The sequence below is a fragment of the Phalacrocorax aristotelis genome, chromosome 3 (genome assembly GCF_949628215.1).
Source record: "Phalacrocorax aristotelis chromosome 3, bGulAri2.1, whole genome shotgun sequence".
Taxonomy (NCBI): Eukaryota; Metazoa; Chordata; class Aves; order Suliformes; family Phalacrocoracidae; genus Phalacrocorax; species Phalacrocorax aristotelis.
The window spans coordinates 79397104-79422156 of NC_134278.1; the positions used below are offsets into that span (position 1 = coordinate 79397104).

General features: G+C 38.8%; 1 protein-coding gene and 1 long non-coding RNA gene across 11 annotated transcripts in view; one reads left to right on the forward strand and one right to left on the reverse strand.

Moving 5' to 3' along the window:
• The window catches only part of LOC142054924 (uncharacterized), a 174540-nt gene that overhangs the window by 44218 nt on the left and 105269 nt on the right, over positions 1-25053 (forward strand). For 8 of the 9 annotated variants that reach the window (XR_012659723.1, XR_012659716.1, XR_012659720.1 and 5 more), the window contains 2 exons: positions 9307-9452; positions 18021-18092. This is a non-coding gene — a long non-coding RNA (uncharacterized LOC142054924). Of the gene's footprint in view, positions 1-9306; positions 9453-12156; positions 12322-18020; positions 18093-25053 lie in introns of all 9 variants that reach the window. The other variant, XR_012659718.1, reaches the window with a different exon arrangement.
• EFEMP1 (EGF containing fibulin extracellular matrix protein 1) overlaps positions 1-25053 on the reverse strand; it is a 49592-nt gene that overhangs the window by 19464 nt on the left and 5075 nt on the right. The window lies entirely within an intron of this gene.

Consider the following 25053-nt stretch of genomic DNA (forward strand, 5'->3'; position numbering starts at 1 on the left):
AGTGAGACCAGAAAATAACTTGGTCTATTTTTCTAATAGATTAATCTGAACTGAAAACACTGCCTCCCAAGTGAGCAGTGGCACCAGTGAGTCTGATATTAGACATACAATGATCTACACAGTTCTGCAGGTGTTGTGGACAATTTACTTAACTTCAGGATTCTGTAAAACCTTTCACTTTCTGTCCCCTTCATTAGCTTTCCTTCTGTCTGTGGGACATTGTATATTAGTATTTTTCAGAAATAACCAGCTGAAGGTAAAATACTTGGAGAAATTAGACCACTATAGTTCTTCCATGAGTATGGGCTTATTTTATTTTACCAAATTAAGTATTCTGCCTCTTATTTATGTTTTTTATATTGTTCTTGCAACTGAAGCCAAGCTCACTGCTATGTCGTTTCCTGGATCCTCCCTGATCCTTTCTTACACATAGGAACAGCATTAGCAACCTCCAAATTCCCTGGTTCCCTCCCCAGCCTTAGCAAGCTATCAACAATTTCTGTCAAAGGCTTTTCTATTTCCCTTGCTACTTCCTTCAACATTTGGGATGTTATTCATCTGGGCTGGATGCCCAGACAACTTTTAACTCATTGGTGTTGGGAGGCTGTACTTTGTGGTGGTAGATACCAGTAGAAAATCTGTTACATAACATCAGGTCAGTAGGTACCAAAAGACTAAATATTTGGAGAAATTTCTCACTTCTGGCCTGGCGAAACCTGTTAATACAGAGCCCTGCACTCTAACAGTGCAGTCACTATCCAGTAGTGTCATGAGGTAGCGTCTATAATTCTGTACAACTCTGTAGCAGCCCATAAAATCTCTCTTTATTGCTGGTTTTTCTCTTTCCCTTCTAAATTTTCCTTTAGCCCTTTCATGTTAAGTATATTGGACTGATTGCCCTGGTAACAAGTTTTCACAGTTGAGCGAAGGTAACCTGCACAAATACTTGTTTGCACAGGAAAAATATATGTAAGAGCCAAGACCTACATTTAAGCAAATATGTGAGGTAGAACGTTTAAATTAATGAGATTTTCATGAAAACCAGCACGACTTTTGGTGTGCCGAAACATTTCCCTTCTCAAATTTAAGAGTACAGCAAAGCAAGCTCCTAGTAGATTTGTCTTTTAGTACTCCTGGACATGATGGCACAGCAAAATAAAAGTAATGCAAGGTATTAATGTAGAAAATGTAATTAAAAAAATCAAATGCATTGCAAATTATAGTCCCTTGTGTGATTTCTGTATTCAGACTGCAAAAGTGTTAGCAACTATCATGAATTTGGGAAAGTTACCCAACTGCAGTGACTTCATGAATATGAAAGCATCCTTTTTCTAGTTACTCAACAGAGTTAACAAGGGATCAAGCTGTAATAATCAAGTCTGGACTGCAGTACTTTGTCACAATTATGTATTGTCTTTGGTATGTCCAAACTGAATTGACTTATCCGATAGAATAGCTAAATAAAGGAGTGAGCCATAGCTTTCAGCACTAGAACATCTCCAACATGTATGTTTGGGAGTGGCAGGCAGCTGAAAAGGGAAAAGAAAATAAGGAATGAAGCTTTGAATTGATGCATTACTTCCCTTCTCCTCCACTTTGCCTCCATCTGTAATGCTGCCTTCCTTCTCTAGCGTATGCCATGCAGTCTGTAAATTATGCTACGAAAGGTAAATGGCTTTTAATTCTGAGATTTGTTTGACTTGGAAGACTGAGATGCCATGTGTAATTGAACACCTTTTTTTTCTACCCTCCATCTTAACATAAGACAATACCTGCAACCGTTACGTTCAGGACAGCGTTTCAGTGGTGACAAGGTAAGGGTGCTTAACCTGCATCAGTGCTCAAATGTGTATTCTGCTCCTATGCCTTCTGCACAGTAGCTGTCCATGCTGGAAATGGAATGGCAAGCTGAAAAACCTAATGCTGTATTACAATTTTTTTCTATGTTGGTCTTTTCCAGGCCCCCACCATTACAAGTTGTGGTTCAACACATCTTGTAGAAACGTGCTCTGATAAAAAGACAAACTTCTTTATCAAATCACAACTGTAGTGGATTAAATGAATGTGACACATAAAACACTGTTCAAGTAATATAGTAATTAAAATTATTATCACAAATAAAAGTGCTATGGCTAATATGTCAACATCAGTCTGATACAGGGCCACAAAAACTAATCCCAAAAGACATTTAAGAAGGGTATTTTCTATCCAATGTTACTTCAACCTGTATTCTTAAAGCAAGAATGCGGATATTAATATGTCTTTGCGCTTAAAGTTTCTCAAAGGGAAGAGTACTTTTCCCCAGTAGAAGACCACAATGTAAAGTATTAGTCTTCCTGTTCATCATAAAAGAAAAGTATTTCATGGTTTTGATTGATCTACATTAATTTAAAACTTGTATTTTCGGCTTTATTTGCTGGCGCCATAAATGGAGCCATACTTGCTTTCAAGTTACAGTCCACTAATTCAGTGCGATGTATCTGCAAGTGTCAGAGGGCTTCAAAATGTGACTTGTCAGAATGGTAAACTCTGATTTACATCGCAATAGCTTATTTTTACTTTCAGTAGAGTATTTCCTGCTGTTGCTTTCTTGTGACATTGTGCTAGAGGTCTAACAACTTGTGCTTTTTTGGTTCATGCCTGCCTAAGTGAGGATCACCCACCCATGATGACCAATACACTTGGACCATACTCAAAAACAACAAGGGTGGATTAAACTATTCCATTATTGCAGATGAAAGAGTTCTCCCCGACATCTGGCATATCATCTTCAAAACTGATATGGAACATTTCCATAAATTCAGCTTAACATTGTTTTTGTGAGAGTTCCAAAGTATTTTTAACATGAAGAAATAGCATGCAAACTAATTTCCTATTTGAAAGTAAATGTCTTGTTCTTATTTCTAATTCACCCAGTTATTAAAAAAAGAAAAGCAAAAAAAAAAAAGATGTTCACTTAACTTGAAGCATACTGTTTTGTTTATTTAAGTTAATGGAAAAGCTAGTCAATGTTTGATGTAAAGCTGCCCCCTTGCTTGAAAGAAAACCAAACAACTGGTTATGAATTATGAATATCTCCTAATAGTTTCCAGAATTATCTGAAGGATGTTTTTTTTTCTTAATTACATACACTTAAAAGTTCCAAGTTCCCTATTCATTTCCATTTTGTTTATTTCTCTCCTTGGAAACCTCACAAGCATTTTCCTTTAGCTAGGCTTGACTGAACAAAATATTACTGCTACAACCTGTAATATTAGGGAAATAAAGGCCTGAAAGCTCACTGCGGTTTTTAATTAGGAAGTTGAAGAATCACTCATTAAATCTTTGCAAGCCTTTTCACAGCACTTACACTGACAGCTGCTGGGTCCCTGCAAAGGAAAACACAAGCTTCTACTTAAAAAGTGTGCTTCAGAGCACACTTTAAAAATCACCTTGTATTCGGAGACAATGCAGAAAACAGTTCCTGCAAAAAATCTTGCTTTTCTTGTGTGCTGGCATGGTTTCAACTGTTTTATTCCTAATCAGACCGCTCCTCTTGTGAGGAACCACAGTGTCTCCTTATGGTGAGGGAGGCATCTTCACGTGGGAGTTGCTGGAAAGGTACTGCAATGGGGGATGCAGTCTGTTGGAAAACCTAGTCTGTCTGTGTGGCTCTACCACGGTCTGCATGTCGTCTGACAGTAAAGGCAGGTAGGTATCCCCTGAACAAAATTAACACAGCAAGCAAAGTGATGCACTGAGCATAAACAATGGGATGTCCAACCCTTGCCTGAAATACAATAGCCTGATTTCTTTTGGTAGTGAGTGCGTAGCTCATCAGCGCACAATTTGCTAACTTAAGAAACAAGGGACATTAAGATATAAGTACCTTAAGATATGACACAAGGGACTTAAAATATTTGATTTAAGGGACTAATTTTATCAATAAAATCTTATTCTCCTTCAGCCTCCGCAGGCTGAATGAGCTGTTTTAGGAATCATAACTGTAGTTCCCAAGCTGAGAACATTGAAGTTCAAGTTGAGTTCAATAGCAACTATCAGAAGGAGAAGGCTTATCTAAACGACGATATTGTTTTTAGCACTAATCATCCTATCTGTTGGCAGTACCAACATATTGCAATCTCCACGGCTCCCTACGTAAATAAGCAGATTCCTGATGCCGTTCCAACTTGAGAAATGCCTTTGAAGGCATTATTTAGTAATGAATTTTTCCTACATGGTTATATGATCCTTCTAGTGTGTTGCTGTATGTACCCACAGATGCCTTGCTTTGAAGAAATTCATCTAGAACTTACTTTCAAAGAATAATTGGTGGGCATCGGCCTGTTTTTACCTTCTTGTGAAATAAAGAAATTCACTTTCACGCCTCCTACAACTTTTGAATGATAGAACAATAAAAGCAAATTATGGAAATAGTACTTAAAAAAGACACAGGGGTTGACCCGGTCCAAAATATACTCTAGGGATGGGAGAGTATATGGGAAGAGCTGGGATAGAAATGCATAATATTCAGGTTGCACAGTACAAGCAAAGTGAAGTGAAATGGATGTGTAAAAGTTAGATTCCTGTGGCAATATCAGTTTGACTGTGTTACAAACAAGCAGTGTTATATGGTACTGATCTAACAAAACCATTAGAAACAGTATCTTCTAAGTTTTTGTTTGTCTGTCTTGCCTTAATTCCCATTAGCTGGCTCTCCATTTGAACTTAACTGGAAAATCCAATTTTCCATGTAATTTTTCACAATAAGAGGGCTTAAAATGAAGGTTTAAAAATTCTTTGAAAAAGAATAGATACAAGAGGCAAAGCCAGGCAGGATCAAAAGAGAGGCAGAAGCACCAGGGAAAAAGACACCTATTCTTTGAAGGTAAAAGGAAAAGAAAAAAGCAGTATGAATATTTATGAAGGAAGAAAAATGAACATTGAAGTTAAAAAGATGTATCATGACAGAGGTGGCTACATGTGGAGGCTAAAGACAAAAAGTAGGGGGGAAAAGCAAGGTACATGCATAAGAACACTACTAAAGTAGCTGCTTCTCACTTACAGAAATAGTGTGTGTTAAACACTTTAACTCAAGACTAGCAGTGTGATCTGGTTAGATCACCAAGGTGTTTTCAATGCTCGGTTTTTGACCGGAGAGCTGGTAAGTACCTGCTAATATCTGTATTTTGCTGCTGTTTTTCTGCTTCGAAGTATAACCAGAGCTGTTAGAAGAATATCTACTAGCAAGTGCCAAGGTGGTATGGTGTACCATGTGTAGTGCCGGAGAACATGTCCTGCTGTGGTTGCACGTGCCTGGGACATGGTGAGAGCAAGATGTGAGCCCAAGGGAGGCTATGGTGGGCTGCGGGCAAAGCTGGGACACACCAGAAGAGTAACTGAAATAAGTTGAGGGCGTGCAGTCTACTGAAGATTGTAAGTTGGAGCGGTGCTCGGGAAGTATTTGTTGTTCTTTCAAAAACCTGACAAAAAACAACTTAAAACTGAAAATTATTATTATTTTTGGCCCCAAACTAAGAATTTTCTGGGGTTTAGCCACATTTCTTCTGTGTTTGGGAACAAAAAAGCAAAAAGACACCAAAAAATACTTTGTTCCTTCAATGAGCCAGTAATAAATAAAAACTAACATTTTGAAAAACAGAAGTTTCCTTGGGAAGAGAGAGTTATTTTTTCTTCCAAAATTACTTTGCCTTAAAATTGTGATTAACTCTGCTCTCAGGCTAAGGATCTGACTTCCCAGCTGCCTTTAAGCAATCAAGTAGAAGTAGCAATTGGGCCAGCTTTTTTCTTTTTTATTTTTTCTTTTATATTTTCTTCCCTCTGGTCTTTGGCTGGGAAGTTACATGGGTTTGCCTCAGAATAGATTCTGTGCTACCATAATCCTGGCACTTTTCACTGAAAATGAGATTTCGGCAGTTCTTCCTAGAGTAAGTAGAGTACTCCTGACGTCTGCTTGCAGGGCTGTTGGGATGGTGAAATGGAGCAACCTGCTTTTGTTTGCCTGAGCATGTGATTTTTTTTTTTTTTTAAATACCTTGTGATCTCCACAGACTTCTGGCGAAGCTTTAAACATTAGTTTAAGAAGGGAGTGGCTATCGTTTGTTTAGAAAATAAATAGGAAAAAGTAGGCCAAATACCAGTAAAGTTCCAGTTTTCAAATATTAAACTAACACACAACATTGCTGGCCTGAAAAGGTCACATGAAGTGGGAGAAAGGATGTATTTAGACTGATTGCCAGGCAGGACGTGGGATCTCTCACTGACTTGGCAGTAGATACTTCAGCTCTATTTGCTATTAGTGCTGTTTCTAATGCTCCTTATTTGCTACGTACTTAAGTTTGACAAGATCCATGCTTTATTTACCAGTATTTACAGGGTATTAAGCAAGTGTGTAAATCCATTCAGAGAGTAACCAAGGCCTACACTGCTCCTTTTTTTCTGCTTTGTATTTGGTTAGTAGACAGGATGCTCCGAAACCTGGAAAAATGGAAGTTTTGAGGGGATTTCCTTTGCAGTGTGCTATCAGATAACAAGGTTACTTGTAACATCTTTAAACTTGCTAAACATGATGGAAGAGGGCCCTTCGCTTCCAAACTTGTCAGTGAGAGTGAAGAAAGAAATGACTACTTAAACTACAACAGAGCCATTACAATTTCTTTGGAAGAAATCTTAAGATTTAATGAAATGTAAGCATCCCTTTCTATGGTCTGACTTTAGGGTACTTGGCTAGCGTAAAGTAGAAAACCTAACGCAGCAGCTAAATAATTGCTGCCACATCTTCTAAGCACATCATTATCACTGCTGGATGAGATGAAAGGTATTTACAAGTGAGAGTCTGCCAGGAGAACAGTCAGCACAAGCTTGATCCAGCTCCAGCTGTAATCAATAGGAGCCTTCAACTAAACTAGAGCTTAAAGAACAAACTAACTTCTTTTTGAAATGTATTACGCTTCAAACTTTGCAAAATTAAACGTGGTGATCATCAGAAGTGAGATGCAGAGGGATTCGGTGCCTAACAAAGCCCCTTGTTTTACTCCATGCATTCTTTGATGGTTGTCAAAATTATACTTTCCACTCTGACAACTCAAGCCCACTTTTTTTTCCCCTCCCCCTTAAATCTCCCACTTTTACTTTCCTCCTGTTTTTCTTTCCCGATTCCTCTGGGTTCTGCCCTTCTAATTTTTCAAGGCAGAGAATGTGCCTTTGTCTGTGAAGAGCAAAGCGAGTTTATGCCACCCTATTCATTATATTTATGAATCATATCTAACTGAATTTTTCCCATAGCCCAAAGGTGGCTGTTTGCCCAAAGGCGCTGCTCTCAGTGCCTGTATTTTCTATTTATAAGGTGTATTTTAGTTTACATCAGAAGCCGAGGGAAAGACTTCTGCTTGATATCACTTCTGCCAAATGAAACCCACAGAGAATCTGTGGCCAACGGAACTCTGTACAAAAGTTGTCTGGGCTCTGTAATTTTGTTCACGTGGGTGCATGGTAGTATATGTTAGTTGCCAATAAAAACAATCTAAAATAGATACAGCACTGTGCAAGTCTCGGGATGATCTTAAAATGTACAGAACACAGGTAAGCGAGCACTGGGAGAGAAACACACTTTGTCAAAACACAGTTTGGTGAGAAAACCAGCTTTTGCAAGATGGTCATGAAGGGACAAGAAGCTCCTCTGAGCTTCTACTCTGTGCAAGTTGATGAAATTCCTGAAAGAGTAGTTTACAACCAAATTAAAGAAAATTGTTGTTTTTGAAACTATTTGTGGTTGTGACAAAGTGTGGGCGCTCCCCAGAACATGTTGATGTTAAGCAGGCAGTATAGTCAAGGACATTGAGGAATTAACTGTTTCAGTCCTCAAAGGGGTACACCAATATTAACAACTGCTCAACAAAAGACCCGGAGTCTTTTGGCTCCGGGTCGCTGGCAGGCATTGAAAAGCACCAGCAGGATGGAGCCTACGTGTAGGAGGAGACCTACTGTGCAACAGTTGTTAGTACAGATGCCCATCCAAACCAGGCTTCTTGCCTCCAGAGACCGGCAGGAATAAATAGGAGTTGACTTTGTAGCTAACATGGGGAAGGAACGGGAAGTAACAGGCCCTGACGGATTCACCGGACAAGTTTTTTAATACTTTGTGGCATAAGACATTTTTCTCTTGCTCCTGGCTCCAGGAAGAAGCCGGAAGCTTTAGCCATCCTTCCCAAAAAGGTAGCATTAAGGCCCTTCCTTCTCTTAATCTTTTTTTCAGAAGGTATTTTGCTTGGTTTTCAGTCTATTCCATCCCCTCTTTAAAAGACACAAGGTCCCAGATTTTTATTTTCTTGCAAATTGACTGTATGAGCTAATTGCCAAGGACATGTAGCCTGTCTCGGCATTTCTGAGGGATGCCCAGAACATTATCAGTACATTGCTCAGCATAACTGCTTCATTGCCCGGTTGTCTCTAGCTCTAAGTAGACAGTCATAAAAGTTAGATTAAAATCTAATCTAGCCTCTCCATGACCACTGCAGAGTTTAACTACTGAGCACAAGCCTGCAGGGGAACGTAAGGGCCTCATATGCTGTTGAAAACAGGCCAATATTGGTTGGTCAAAATAAATTTTGCTCATAAATTCTTGCAGGATGGGAGAAGAGATTTCTCAATTTAGACTTCCATCAAAGGTACTGGAAAAAGCTGTCAATCACACTCAAGGTTTTCATAGATGTCTTGCTGCCTCAAATGCCTTCCAGATGGATTTAATTCCAGTATGACTGATTGTCCACTCAGCTTTGCAGCTGTGCACTTCAGGGGGAAAGTCCATGCCATGCTCATTCATCTGCTGGATGGCAAAAAAAAAAAAGACTAGTGGCTTTTTCTTCATGAAGTGCTATCTTCCAATAACTGATGAGGCAAGAGATGAACTGACAGAAGATGAACCTAGGGGACACTCATTATATCAAAGTAATTAATGCCAAGAGCAAGGAATGAAATTAAAAGGTAAAGCGAGGAGGTATGTACCGAAGCATTAGTGAGACTGTCTATTTATAGTGGAGGAAAAGTAAACATCTGCAAGTGTGTTAATTTCTCACCAATAGGGTAAGGGGGAGAATTGCTTAAAATTCTCAAGCCGAAGGGTTTTAAAATAAGTTTTTTGGTAATTTAACCAACCCTATTATTATTTATGCTACTATGATTTTTGTTAGTTTGAATAACCCAAACCACTGTTTGCAACATTAAGCCTTCTCCTAGCCAATCAACTTCAAATTTATTGCATAAGCTTAGGAGGTCTAACATGGTTCTTGTATTTCTCTGTGCTGTTAGCTTACAGAAGCCCTCGTCACGGATAAGTATTCCACTGTTCTGCTGATATGCAAACTCTGAACCAAAAGGCAGCGCCACTTTCAAACAACCTACAGTCTAAGAGAGGAGAGAACAGAAGGTTTCAAAGGACCGCAGGAACCAGTCCGGTAGGTAACAATATCTGTGGCCTGCAAAGATTTTTAAAAGCTTTTGCAAAATATAAGATTTCCAAACAGCGATTACTGAAGAGGAGGGGAAGTTTTTTAAATGACTGTAAACATGTAGGTGTAAGTAGACTGAAAACTTTCATATATAGGATCTAACCAACTCCATTGATTTAGAGGCCAGTTTTAACTAATCAGATGTTGCCAATAAATATGCAAAACACTAGTGGAAGACCAACGACAAGATTGGCTTCTAGCAGTTAGCTGAACACCTTCTGTAGCTAGGTCTTGAATCTAAACATTTAGGATCTAACAGACTATTAGTATGCTGTGGAGATTTCATGGATGGGCCAAAAGATCAATATGCAAGAAGAGAAATACAACGTCTCAGATAATTACAAAATAGGATCTTCTGAACTGATTTCAAAATTCCAAAAACATCTGAGAGGAATGAAAACTACGTCATGAAGTTTCTTGTACCCTATTATTTTAAAACGGACTGGGAAGTGTTCAGTGTGTTTTAGGATCAAGTCCAAATGATTTTTAAGAAGTTAGGTCTCATTTTCAATGAAAGGAAAATAAAAAGGAAGCAAAGCATAATAGATAAGTAATGGCCGAATACATATTAAAACCAGAAATCTTTTCAAAGCAAAGAACAATGATCTCTTATCTACAGAACGTTCAGTAAATAGGTTAATTCTGCATATTGACCTAAAACTTAGTCTTGATTTATTATTTTTCTTATTTGTGCAGTAATCTTTATTTACCCCATAAGGCTCCACACTTATTACATGTACATGTGCTTGCCCAAAATGTCCAGTAGTAGAGAGCAAAACCTCTTGAGCCAGAAAATGAATCTGAGAAGTTTATGGAACAAACTCTGTGTGACCATAAAGCTACGTGTCGTTCTGTCCCAAACCAGTCACGTCCGCTACATTGTTCTGCTCCTCATAATGGAGAAAATGTATCTGATTTTCAGGTCATAACGATTTTGCAATTCAAATTCTAGAATGGATAAGATTTTATTCAGAGGATGCTGAGGAGATGATTATTTTAGTCAAGCCAGGCATCGCTTCCTACAGAAGTGGCATGAAGTATCTAGTTAGTAAAAGTGACAATAGTTTTTTCATCTGGCACTGTAAACTGTTCACAATCCTATTTAGAGTCACCATAAATCACAAACTGTAAAGTATCTAGTTCCCTGAAGGAGCAGCTTTATTTCATTAACATTTTGAAACTCACGTTGTGATGTTGTTAACTGTATAGTAATTTATCCGGGATCACAGTGTGAATCGCTGTTTTGAGTCAGTTTTTGGCACTTGTTGCCAGTTTAAGTAAAGAAAAGAGGAAGAGAGAATAAAGAATTAAATAAACACAAAAATGACGTGAAGGGTATCTAAAAGGGACAGTACTGCTAGATGTGAGGTAAGCTGGGATACTCAGCAGATTTATCTGAAAACTATGTCCCAGCAATTTAACTGCAAGCTGAGTAAACAGCACTGTTCCTTCAGATCAAGACTACTCCCTCCTATACTTTGAAGAATTTCCTACCCACCCATGAATAGGCTCGGCCTGTGCTTGGTATTGCAGGCTTGCTCTGGCAAGTTTTTACTGAGGGTTTTTAAAATAAAAGATCCTAGCAACAAGGTGAAGGACTAATTTAGGACAGCATTCCTATTCAGGACAGCATTAAGTAATTGTGTAAATTTAGGCACGTGCAAAGATGTCAGTGAAATTGTTGGGATCCAAGCATGTGCTTTAAATGCTGGAACACAACTAAATGTCTCTTAATATGACACCTCAAAGTATAAGCAGTGCTTTTGTTCATTAAAATTGGTCTTGATATACTTTCAGTACTTTAAGAAGTTTAGGCACTAGCTATGAAAAAATTGTTGCATTTATTCAGAGCTTTGCACACTAAGCAGCACAGACACAGATCAGTGAAACTACATTTTTTCCCGGTTGGCGATACATATAGATTTCTTTTTCTTTTAACAATCTGAAACTGAAAAAGCTGCAGAGATTCACTTGCAGCAAGAGCTGGGCCACAGGAGACTGGGAAGGACATTCAGCCTCTCGCTAGCTAGTCTGCTTTCCATGAAAATGTTTGTGCTACTCGGGGCTGCCCAAGAATTGTGTTACTTTCCCTTATACACTTCCTCACCTTCGCCCTTTGTAAGAAAACAAACCAGTCTTTCCCATAAATATAGCACAGTTTTATAAAAATTTTAGTTCTGAAAAATACAGTAGGAAATAGTGATAGGTAAAACCCAGGAAGGTATGTTTTTTATTTTTATTGAGGAAAATAGAGTAAAGAAGGAATGCAAGCCAAATGTTTAAAAGTATGAAGATTGAAGGCTTTCTCCTGTGAGTGCTTTTGCTGCGCCTGTGCATACAGTGCCTTCCAGAAGGAAGCTTTCACTGGTGACTGGTACCCTCTCTGTGCTACAGCCAAATGAAATAATAAATAGATCTAAACAGTCTGATAAGCAAAACTGAGGGACCAATACAAATGAAAAATGAAGGGGGGTGTGTGTGTAAGAGAAAGTCTGCATCTTCAGCACGTGTCTTTTGCCTGTCTCTATCTACTCAGGGTGAATTGAAAGGAGGGGTTCTGATCGGATATAAGCAAAAACCTTTTTCACCATTAGGGCCGTCAAGAAGTGGAACAGGTTGCCCAGAAAGGCTGTGCACTCTCCATCCACAGGAGTTTTCAAGACCTGACTGGATAAACCTCCCTGGTCTGAGGGTCTGATGAACTTGGTCTGACCTCTGAGCTGAGCCTGCTTTGAGCAGGATGTTGGACTAGAGACCTCCTGAGGTCCCTTCTCACCTGAATTATTCAATGATGCTGTAAATGTACTCTAAGCTGGTAAGCAGAACGGAGAACTCTACTACCTTTCTTTCCTCTGACTTTCTACATATAGCATTCTTCAGGCAGTAGTTGAGTCAAGTGAGGTTTCTGATTAAAACATTTATGGAGGCTGAGTCACAGAACTTTTTTTATGCAACCTAAGCACCAAACTAAATAAATTCAGGACAGCTGTGAACTGAGAGAAAAAAAAAAAACCTGTAAGGAAGCCATTTGGTCATCACTGGACTAAATTGTGAAATTAGTGCTAAGAATAGTTAACAATGGGACATAAGCATTTAATTTTTCAAATTAAGGACAAATGATAGGAATGGAAAAACCTGCATATTATCATCCCAGTTTTTAAGGGCTGTTGTCTACTCAGCCCATCCCAATTGCATCCCAACGGGACAGTAATGCTGTCTTGAATCAGAATTTGTGTGACAGAGACAGTTCTGTAACTTTATGCCATAAAGTTGGAGTGCGTGTTAGTTGGCATGTTGCGTGAGCTTCTGCGGTGTTCTGCAAAGACTGTCTTGAGCTGATCCAGGCAGATCCCACAGCTGTCCCACTTGGGATGTTACGGCCAAATTAAAAAACAGTTTTGTGTCGCCTTTTTGCTATTTTTCATGTTTTTAGACACTTAGGATCGTTCTTTCTGGCTGAACTCCCTGAGTGGCCATTCAGACTGTGAAAATCCCAATTGGTCCCTTTGGTCTCTTTAATATTTTGCTTTCAGCTTAATGATCATAGCTGTCGTAGGAGTGTGACTCCACCCTGAGGACAAGGCGCTGTGAAATGGCTCCTTAGCCCCTGTTTGGTCACAGATGAGGCATGCGTATGGAGCCCCCGGGGCTCCCACAGCATCTACGAGCCAGAATTTGCTGAGGCCAGTTTTTGGCTAGGTTGGACATGACAGATGCAAAGAATGATATAAGCTGCTGCTGCTGCTGCTGCTTTTGTCCCAAATACAACACTAAACACAGCAATTATGTTGTGTAAAGGGCGTGCTTGTGAAGGTACACAAGTGCATGCACCACTATGCTGTTCAGAGCAGAACAGAACTCCTTCTACATGAATATGTTGTCCAGAAGAATGGAGCCTAAGTAAGGCCCTTGAAAGCTGTGGCAGTACAAAATGATGTCACTGAATTTCAGTGTTGCATGCTTTTTCCCCCAATAACAAACTGTGAGTCCTGTAATGAAAATGTTCTGATATTAATACCTGATTTCTTTTCAATATAGAAATGTTTTAAATTGTGTTTGACAGCTAACAGTCAGAGCAGATTATTTATACATCACTTTGTCAGAATTACAGAAATTTGTTTGAATCTCGATGGTTTTAATTTTCAACAGAATGACACTTAAAAGTCTCAACCTTCTGCAGCTTGTAGGGCAGGGAATGGTTCCATTACGATACTGCACATCTGATGTCCACCAGACTGATTAATCAAAGCTCTGGGGAATGAGCTTTACGCTCAGTCCACAGGTAGCAGGCCCCAAATCCAGAAAGATGGAAAATTTAACACACTACACTTTCTCAAATTGGGCATGAGATGCCTCAGAAGGGTACAGATATTGCCAATCAACTTTCCAGCAATTAATATAATCCTGACATCCTTTAATAACTAAAGATTACCTTAAACACATACATTAGGTTTGTTATCTCTTTCAAAAGTTGTTCTTTTTTAACTTCTGGTTTCACTTAACTTAAACTGTTCTTAAACTGTTGGCCTCCCTCATATCCTAGAGCAGCGAGTTCAGGAAGCGTTTCCTTTTCTGGGGTCTTCTGACCACCTTTCATCATCATAAACAAAGTTTTGAATTACTGTGTTTCAAAGTGGGAAACAGCAGTTGCAAGTCTGCTTTCTGCAACCCCGTCATTATTTCTGTATGGTTTTGCCACGCTTATCTCATTTTCTTCGTTGTTAAAATCTCTCCTCATCCCTAAACTGTCACTTTCTCCTGCTGTGAGCTGCTCTTATTTTGCAAAATTCCCCTTGAAATGGGCTGAGCAGTATTGCAAACAGCCACACTCCTTAGAAGCTATTTGATAGGTAAGAAAATCAAGCAAGTGAACTGTTTCTGCATCAGGAACAGCCACTCGCATAGCTCCAGCTTCTCTGCTAGCTGGGGAATCCCCCAGGAAGCTTTCATGAGGGTGGAGAAAGCGGAGACAAGATCAAGGCTAGTGCTCTAAAGCTGTGCTTAGGGGAAGAGGCTGAGGGTGTTCGAGGGTGTTGCTGGGTGGATCTCCTTGGCTAGTTTCTGGTTTTGGCTTTATTACATGGCTGTGCTTTCAATTTATTTCAAAGGTGCCTGGAGCCTTATAAATCTGCATACATAGTAAGAAGGAGATTCTCTTCACAGTGAATACTGAAATTCAGTGAAATCATAATGGAGAGAACATTTTGATTTAAATATATAACAAAGCAACCTTTTCATATCTTCTAGAAATGGAGAATTTTCCCTTTATAGGCATATAGAGCCTTCTGACAGAGGAATACTTTATCTTGGAACACACAAAAAAAGCAGCCCCCTCTCCAAAATAATCATTTGCTACATGCTGAATAGTAGATTAAAACTTACGAATATGTTTTCTGGAATGTTTAAGTAATGGTCAAAGAGTGTTTATGATGGGAAAAACTGATGGTTTTCTTCTGCACCCAACTTTTGCAGTGCACAAGCCACATCAGGAGGATGGTTACAACTCTTTCAACTCAGGCTCATTTGAGCTGTAACGCTCTCCTGCTTCTGCAAGGCCAGCATCCCAAGAGATGCTCAACTGGTACAACGTTGCTGACTTAAGGCTGTCATTTTTTTATCCGCTTGCACAGTGTCCTCTGCATTAGGTAAAAAATACTAGGCCTAGAAGCATCGGCAATATCATCTTTACTTAGGGTCTTGTAACCATCCGGAACTCCTTTTCTACTCAAGTAGCATACAAAGAATGAGCTGGAAAGAAAATCTGTCTTGATCCTTCACATTAAGATAGATAAGACTGAGAAATATCTAGGTGCAGAGTAAACGCAAGCAGAATGACTTCAGATAAGAATGTGTTTTTTCTTTACCTCTGGGAAATGGGAATGACTTTTGGATTCTGCACTCTTCTGTGATTTAGTCTCCAAAAGCTTCTGGGAGGAATAAAGCCTACAGGGGCAGATCAGTGGCTGCTCCAAAGCATTGCTTATTTCTGATGTGACTATGTGCTAACTACAACACTGCCTATTGAAATATTACTGCTTTTAATGTGCCTGAAGTGTGACAGGCAGTACATTGTTTTGTCTGGTTCACCTTTATCATCTAAAGGCGATGTGGAGAACTTGTTCCTGATAAGAAAGGCTCTTGAAAACAAAGTAATCTACTGAGAAAGTGCTTTAAATACTACAAGATATAGAAGTACAAGTAAGATCTGTTAACGCAGGTGCAAAACAAAATACTTTCAAACTCGGTGTAGAACTCGGTAACTATTTTTTTAAGGCACCTGTCAAATATCTATTTCTTGAAATGATGCTATCTTTATCAACTTAGATGAACCTTCTCCAAATACTGAACTGGGGTGTTTTTTTTTGCTTCTAGATGTGTATTTAATTCCAGCTCTTTTCTAATGCAGCCCAGATATCAAAAATTCTCCACTGAGTAAGTCTAGACAAGAAAGAAATTGCTTTTTCCATCTTTCTGATAAGCTAGGTTGAGTCAGCTAAAATCACACTTAAATTTCTGCTCACTTTGCCATGTTTATATTCCTTTCCTCTGTGCAAGGCTGTTATTAAATGTCAGCTTATTGGCAATCTCTTTAAAACCATACAGAAAATTGTTACCTGTCGAAAGTCCTTGCATTTTCTAATTCTAACTACTTCAGTTAGAATAGGCAGCTGTTACAGTATTGATAAGGATCACTTTTTAAATTGTCAATGCTGAGAAATATGCAGTAATTGATTATCCATATTACTGGGGGGTTTTTTGCATCATGGTATTTTTTTCATCCCATAAGATGCCTTGTCTTTTTGTCCTTGATTTCTTTAACTCTTGTGAATTTTAAGTATTGAAAACCGAACTTCTAAATCTTCATATAAACCCCAGTTCCACACAGCAATCTGACTTCTCAAAGTTTTTCTTTTGGTGCAAGCAACAGCTGGTGGTGGAATTTAGGTGCCAATATTATCAAAGTAGTTGAGATTATTAGTTACTCAGAGGCCAGCAGAAAGCTGGCAGAAGTTCTCCTTTATAAAGACCATCTTTTTCAAACAAAAGATTAATGGGTAGACAGTGACCAATTACTTTGAAAACTCAGGCTGAAGATTTAACTGGTGTTAATGGACAAAAAACATTCCTGAGCCAATTCAGGCTTGAAACTTCAAAATCACCGTACCCTCCATTGCTTTCGCTATCTATTGAGGTTTGATTGCACACATTATGACCGGTTACCTGTTAACAGAAATCCCACCCATGCAGGCATATGCATATAAAAATCCTTGAACAAGTTCTGTTTGTACTCAGGAAACTACATTGAACATCTGTTCAGGCATGGACTAAACATGCTCAAGTGCACTGTCAGATTTGCTTATATCATATCATACCGGGTCACGCATTAGAATAGAAGTTTACTCCAGATTAAAAGAAAGTTTGTAAAAGAAAGCTCAGCCATGTCTTCTCTTTTCGAGATCTGTTTTGAATAGGCTTAAACGATGTCTAGGTATGTCCACTCAAACGCATACTTTTTTTTTTAATCAGGAATTAATAAAGACAGATTCAGAGCTTCCCAAAGTAACCGTCTCTTCCCGGGAGATACACCTTCACCCACGGAATTGTTTATCATCCTATTTAGGAATTTTACCTATTTCTGTGGTTAGCCATCTATGGTCACCGCCACTATCATTGACCAGACAAGTACTATTTTTCCCACCTCCTGAAAACTAGTGTGGTGACAGTAAGAAATGAAAGTAAGAAAGCTGTGTAAAAAACAACAAAACAGAAATCCAAAAAAACAACCAACCAAAAGCAACAAACAACCGCCCACCTTCGAACTGCAGAATAGTTACAGGGCATTTTTCAGTTAGGTTATTTATTTAAGGAATTCAGTAACATCAACTGATAAGGCTCTACTGAATATCTTGTTCTAAAAATGCCTAATTAAGAGCTTGGGATACATTAGGCCAGAAAAGGTCTAATTCATTTCTGGGCCTCAAGAACTTTTTCTTAGCACTGTAGCTTACAGAAGTGTGTGTAACACATGTTTTCTTAGCAACTTTTTCCAGCTTCAAAGCTACAGGTTTTACCATAAAATTATACATAACAAAACCTAATAATTTCTCTATTATACTTACAACAGCACCAACTTTTAACATGATTTCAGATCAACAAATAAAACAGACAGGCTAATGAGCATAAAAGGTATTTTCTAATAACTACATGTATGCTAAATTACTTCATAGCTATGTAATTTGCAAATCCCTCCTGTATTTTTAGTAAAGCTAAAATGTAAATGAAAGAAGGTACAAGCAGGATTCTTGTGCGTTTAGTAAGTTCTTCCAGGTTAAATTTTGTTGTATATTGAATTATGGCAAATAGCTTTCTCTCCAAAACTATTGTTTTCTATGAAAAAAACCTTAGTGTATTAGAGATGAAAAAAGATATATAATCTTTGTGAAATTATCATGCTTTTTAGCCATGAACCTTGTATGGCTGATTACCTATTCCATATATTCTTGTCACACACAGAGAGAAGAGATCTTACTAGCCAAGTTTAGATCTTCTGATTTTGTGGATAGAAGCAATTGAACTTCATGAGAGGTATGTGGCAAACCTCCCTTTGATGAGAACCCTTCAGCCGAAAGGATGCTTAAATCTTGTATAAAGCATTATAGAACATGCATAAATGATGATAGTCCACAAAAAATAGCTCAAAAAGCACCACAGTGGGAAAATGGGAATAAATATTCTTGAAGTATAATGAAAGGAGATGGCCAACCTCAACTCACATGAAACACACGAACAAAAAGTAAAAGTTCTTACTCGGTTAACGCACATACAGGACAAAGGGGTTGCCATAACAGAATGCTGTACAACAATAGTTGACTATACCACAAAATATCCACAATGTTTAAGATACAACCTGGTAAGGTGAACTCAAAAATTACCCTCTCATTATGGTTTCCACCAGACCAAAAATATCTCACTAGTATGGTCCTATAACACATTGTCCTTGATGATAGGAAAATGGGAAAATAGCAAACCTAAACAACATAGTGAATTAATTCAAGTAATGGTGGAGACTGCCTTGGCTATAGTGCAGCACATATTTTTCCTTAGTAAAGGATATGCAAAGGAACACAGGCATCGCCAGGTGATACAGTGAAGAATCAAACAGACCACTTCTGTATTTGCGGGAAGCTTTGTTCTTCCTTTTGGACCATCTTGGCACTCACAGAAAGGCAAATACAAACAGTAGCTATCATCTTCCTTTGCCACCATGAGAAAGAAATGCAGAAAATCACTTGGAAAGAGAATAAAATAAAGAAAATAACAGCCTGAACTTCAGCTGAACTAGTTTTCCAGCTTGCTCAAGTAGCATCCCATCATTGGAGGTGCTCAATAAATGCCTTGGAACTTTAAAAAGTGTGTCTGTAATGCTAAGATCCTTTAGAGATGTTCTAGGGTTAGAAAAAGTCAATTGGTAACCCAAGCTTCAAAAATGAAAATAAAACACAGATATGAGCATTTCCATTATATACTAAGTAATCTGAAGCAGGAATCAGGTTTGAAAACAGAGAAAAAAAGTGTTGGTTGAGAGAAAATTACCTTGAGCAAACAATTGGGAGAAAGGAGGAAGACACAACCTTTCTCAGCAGGCTAAGGAACTATAATGCAGTAGCGTGGAATGAAATAACAGCAGACCTGCTCAAAGCAAACACATTGAGAACATTGCTGTAATTCTGCCATGGAACTATAGGAGAAAGAATCTATCCATAATGTGGCAATGGTATAAAACTATCCAAGTAGGGTGCTAAAAGTAGCTTCCAGGATGCTCTCACACTGCTGTTACTGCTAGGGAAACCTGCAACTCTGTAGACCACAGTTCATTGACAGCAGGTATTGAAACAGGGAACAAAAGCCAGACCCACGCCCCACAAATCATGTTTTATGCTATCTGTTGCTATTGAATGCAACATGACAGCTATCATTCCTTGTAGGGTTTACTGACTTAGGATGCTTGTGTCCGAGTGCTTGTCACAGATACAGGGAATTCTTCGAAGAGATGAAAAAATACTCTGTGCCTTTTAATGGGTGCCAAGCACACTGGGATGCCCAGTCAGGATCAGACATAAGTGCATTCTTCCCCTTTGCTATCTGGTGTTATCCCTGAATGTATTACGAAAAAGACCTCCAGCTTAGAGTGTGAAATTCTGAAGGAGGACAGATGGCTGGAGGTTTGGACTTTCTTCAGGCCATGTGCCTTCTTGAATACATTTGCTGTTTTGTCTGTCAAAACATTAGCCTCCTCAGAGCTACTAAGCAAACAGGCTTTACAATCAACAAATCAAACCCAAAAGTATGACAGTCGATGTGACTACTGTATGATCCCATTTTTCTTGAAGAAGAAGCCATGAGAACTGCTAATGAGTTTACTTAAACTTGAAGTTTAGTGTTTGCCTGCATAATCACTATTCAGGAAGCTAAGGTAAATACAACTTTCGGAAGCTTGCCTGAATCTAGGACGCTGAGCGTGATTAGCATATGGTATGAATCTTTCGCTGCAACATACTGAGCATATTCCTGCAGGGGTCAGAATAATGGAAAAGCAGTAACTAACTAAAGGAAGTAAAGCAGCTGCTAGTATTTATGCTTGTGATGGATGTTCACAGTAAAATGGTCAGACAGAACAGAGAATATCTATCCAAGGTCTTGACATGACACTCACAGCTGTGCAAATAGCACAGATGGGAAGATTATTCAGAGTGGCCAAATTTTGAAAATGCCCAAAATCAGGCCCTCAGGCCCTCAAAACAAGATGTTTTTTTTTGTGACCTCCCCTCTGGTCCCTCAAGGCTATTAAAGAGATGCTCCAGAAAGGGTTCTCTGCAGCAAAATGCAGCAGTTTCACAGATTAACAGCTTGAACAATTGGTTCAGGATGGGCTGATGAAAGATGATCTCTGCGTTATGTACCCAAATGTACAAGAAATTAATCGGTGTCTATGAACATTCAGCACAAAAAACTGTGAAAATGTCAGCTTGTATCCTTCTGTGGATACTTAGACCTGCAAAATTCCTATACCTTTTTTAAGTAATTAGTGTTCAAATGGAATGTGTAACCAGGTCAGCCTCTTAGGGTGGCTACTGCTAGCAACAAGTATTCTCCACTTGCTGAAGTACCGCAGCAAACATATGTATGTATGAACTGTGCCTGAGTAAGCACTTTGATGAACTAATGGCATCCTAAAACAAATAACTAGACCTTATTTTTCCTACCACAGCCTCTCTCCTCATCCGTTCTGTAAACTAAACTGGTCTTGTGTTGTTGAGAGGGTCAACTCTGGAACAAAACTCAGGCTCTTTCCAAAGTAGTACTGAAAGCATTACTCCTTAAATACAAGAAGTGAGAAAGCTTGGGATGCTGCACTCTTCTAATTACAGGCAATATATTTCAAAAGGCTCCCCAAAATGTTTCTGGGGCCAGACTAAGAAACCATTATAGGTGTATTTTAGGTTATGTCTGTATTAGCAAAGACCATGGAACTACAGGAGCAGATTAGAAGTTGGTGCAGAGGCTCCAATATCCCAGTACGTGCATTTCTGAGGGTCTCTGCGTTCTCTCTGGTCTGGTCCCGGGGCCTGAATGCTCATTAGTGGCTATGGCGTATTAGTGGCACTCCTGCAGTGCATTTCAGGTTTACTTTGTCTGAAAGGGATCTGGTTTGCATGTTCCAAGACCGCTCAGTGAGGCAAATCAAAGCGTGTTAAGTGGAGCTCATTAGGAGGTGCATTTCACAAGTGCAGTCTGCACCCCAACCAAAATGTCAATGAAGAACACCCTGCTGGGGGCACAGCCAGACCCTCCAATCTGAACCAGATCTGCAAAGGGCCAGGCTGAGTGCACCTGCACCTCTCAAAGTTTTAGTTTGTCCATATGCTATTTCCACATCCCTGATACACATACATATGTATATATTATAATGATTTTTGTATGGAAAACAAACCATCGTAAACTGTTCCCCCTTGTCCTTATCTCCTAAAGAAAAAGAAAAGGAATTTGGGCTTACTTAACTTATTTATACTTGCTTAACTTCTTGAGGTAAAAGCCTAGATTGAGTATGGTAAATTACTTTGAAAAGTAGTGGAAAATTAAGCAAAAAGCCCCTAAGCCTATCAATGAAGAGATCCCTAAAATGATTTTGCAGGGTAAAAATAACTACAGCACAGAAAACAATTCCTTTTTGCCCCCATAGAGAAGGAAAAAAGCAACCAACATCCATCAAGTCTAGGCAGATCTGGAAAATATGCCTCTTCTTTTCCCATATAAGAAAGCATTAGTATTATTTATTACAACATCTCCCCTCACTGTATTTTACAGTCACAAGAGCACAAAGGGTTATAAGGAGACTAGAGAACCATAGGAAGCTAATCTAGTTGAGCAGCAAACAGGTTTGCTTACTTTATTGCTTGATAGGAAGGCAAAAAAAGAAAAAGTACTTTTCCCTTCTCAAGTTTACAGGTTATTTGGTACCTTTGCTTGGTCGTTTTTTCATTCAAGTGCCTTTAACATTCTAGGAAAAGCTAGTAGTTTCTTGCAGACTAGAGTTGACAAAATTGAATTAATTGGATGATTTTCAGTTGACTTCAATAGAAGCAGACTCAATCACAGAGAGCCTAACAACACAGTAGAAATACAATTCTGTTTTTGTATGCAGGTACAGAGTGCAGCTTTTTATGTTTTTTTAATCAGGCAAAAAGTGTCTCTGAATATTAGCTAACTCAGTATTTTGCTTAAAAATATTTCTTACTCTGATTTTTTTTGCTCTTCCCCATTTGAGTGACACTTTCAGAATGACAGCTCAGAACATCTGAGTGGCTTCCTGAAAGTGCTGGCAGATGCCACATGTGGGAATCTACCTTAGTGACCAGTTCAGCTGCCCTTTGGGTTAGAGGTAAAGTGACAGTGAAATGGGAACTGACTGTACAGAGGTGGGGAGAGGGGGGATCAATTAAGGTCATAAACTCAGAATTTAAGATACAGTTAAAGTGTTTTAGGTAGAAGCCCAAAACTCAGTGCTCTGTACGCTTTCTGCATAAGAGATCTTCCTTCAGAATAACTTCCCCTCATCTTCTAATCAGTTTTGGGGGTTCCTGGCACTTACTGCTCACATAAAGTATCTTCAGAATTTCCCGGGAAGCTTTTGCTAACCACACTTCTAACATCAACACAGTTACACAAGAACATGTTTCTGACGACTAGTAGTTATAAAAATGATGTCTATCATAAGATCCTGCAGTCATTTCCATGAAGTTACCTTCTGCAAGGCAGCATGGTTGCTATCAACCTGCCACCTGTGCTAGTCATATGGTACACGGTCACTAATAAGTAACAGCATGCATTGCAGACACAAAACTCTCACCACTGGTAAATATCATAATCATCATTTGTTTTCTTCAGGTCAAAAGTTAAGAAGGTATTAAGTATCTTTTGTAACTCAGGCACACGGCCGTGTTTTGGTAGATTAAGAAGTGTGAGAATCACGTGCCTCTCTGAATGTTTCTCAGTAGAAATAGGATCTGGCCACCCTGCATCATGCTCTACCTAACAATGAAGCTCAGCACGTTACTGAAGCCTCCTGAAGTCCAACAGGACTAGTGTCATTTCTGCATGTTTATGCCAAGCATAGAAACCAACATGAGTGCATTTGGCCTATCATACCCTCATTCTTCAATGTTTAATAAGGGAGTGGACACTTGTATTAGAACAGAAGGCCCCTCATACTCGAGTATGATGTCAGTAATACAGCTCCTCAGAGCATGTTATTGTTTTAAACAGAGGTCTCCACACTTTCAGATTGGTTATAAAATACTTAGTGCTGCTGGACTGGAAGGAAAATGTCATACATCTGCAAACAATTAGAAGGAGCTGGACTTCATATTTGATTTACTAAACAATAAAACAAGCTTAAGTGTGACTATATGTGTAAGTTACACTCCCTAGGAGCCTCAAGCAGTTATCACAGTGAAGTCTTTTAACCATAATTAAATAAATCCACAGTGGGACCATTGCTGATCAAGATTATCTTTTATAAGATATTTTCAGCAGTGAAAAGCATGAAGATCATGAAGTTGAATGCATGCTTTAAGTGCTCCAAAAGTCTTTTATCCTTTCTTTCAAGCACACTGTCCACTACCCTTTTTCCAGCTGGAATGCATTCAGTACAATACATTGCAGCTTTTAAAAACTAATATTTCCATGCTTTCTGCATTTAGATTGAAATTTTGGCATGAGGAAATTAGTAGCAAAACCCCGATTCAGCCAAGCCCAAGATTTCACTGTACTTTGTGTGTCTGTTAGTTAAAAAGTTCTGGTACTACAACAACAGTTAGTTGTTGTTATAAATTAACCAAAGATTTGTGAATTTAATGTAAATGTTTAGTTGCAAGTTTCAGGAAGCCAGAGCATGGAGTAAAAATGATAGTAATGTATCACCACCAATCTTCTCCCAACAGAACAAAAACCTCAGCCAGTTGCCAGTCTCTAAGTTAATCCTAACTCTCAACCTTTTTTTGGAAAATATGGTATTGGTACTACATGCTGGTAAATTTTCCTTGATCTGATCCTCTGGGGATTTCTATCCTCAATTGATACACCTAAAGCCATTGTAGAAAAAGTGATGATCATTATTCAAAATTTTCTAGTGCTACTTGCATTTTTTAATCAAAGAAAAATATTGTTACACACTCAAGTTGAAGCAGTTTATTGCAATTCACCGGCAAAGATGAGTGCCAGCCCCAGTAACGCAGCATCACCTGAAGAAGGGAGCACCGGATCACACTCAGCAGTCCCATATTCTGTTCCTGGTTCTGCTGCTACTTCGCTGAGTTAAACCAAGGAGAAATTATTTGCCATCCTTGGCATTGATTTTCCCTTGATAACGCTAAGCGAACACTCAGGGTTAAGGGGATCTCGGTACTGACTTCCTGAGGTAGGTTCTTTACTTGACATTCTTGAATTTGAGTGACAGAAATGTTGAACATTAGCAGATAAGCCAGAAATGCAACTCTGAGATTTTGCCTACAGAAATAACTTCTCCAGCCTCCATGATGATTACTGTGCTTCAGAATGACAGGGAATTTACTTACTAGTGATAAATAATGTTCTGTATACACGAATACCAGAGAGAAAGGAACTACCACTGTATATTACAGCTTGCCCTGATTATAGTCACTCAAGTACTATTTTATATGATTATACTGTTACGGGCCACAAAGTGGAAAAGATGAACCATGGGGTCAAGTTCTACCCTCTGTTTGCATGGGTATCCCACTAACATGCTTGAAACCCAAGTTTATGAACAAGGAGTAGAATATATTTTTACGAAAGAAAACAAAACATTTGTTACTTCAGCAAGTGTAAGAGTAAACTATTTATATAGAATAATAAATGAAACAGCCTTAGTTTACAGTAGCGCTTGTAAGTCTGGTTCCTGAATGCATACAATTAACATTGCTAATACCCTGAGAATTTTGGCACCATGCGTGGTGTATGTACACTC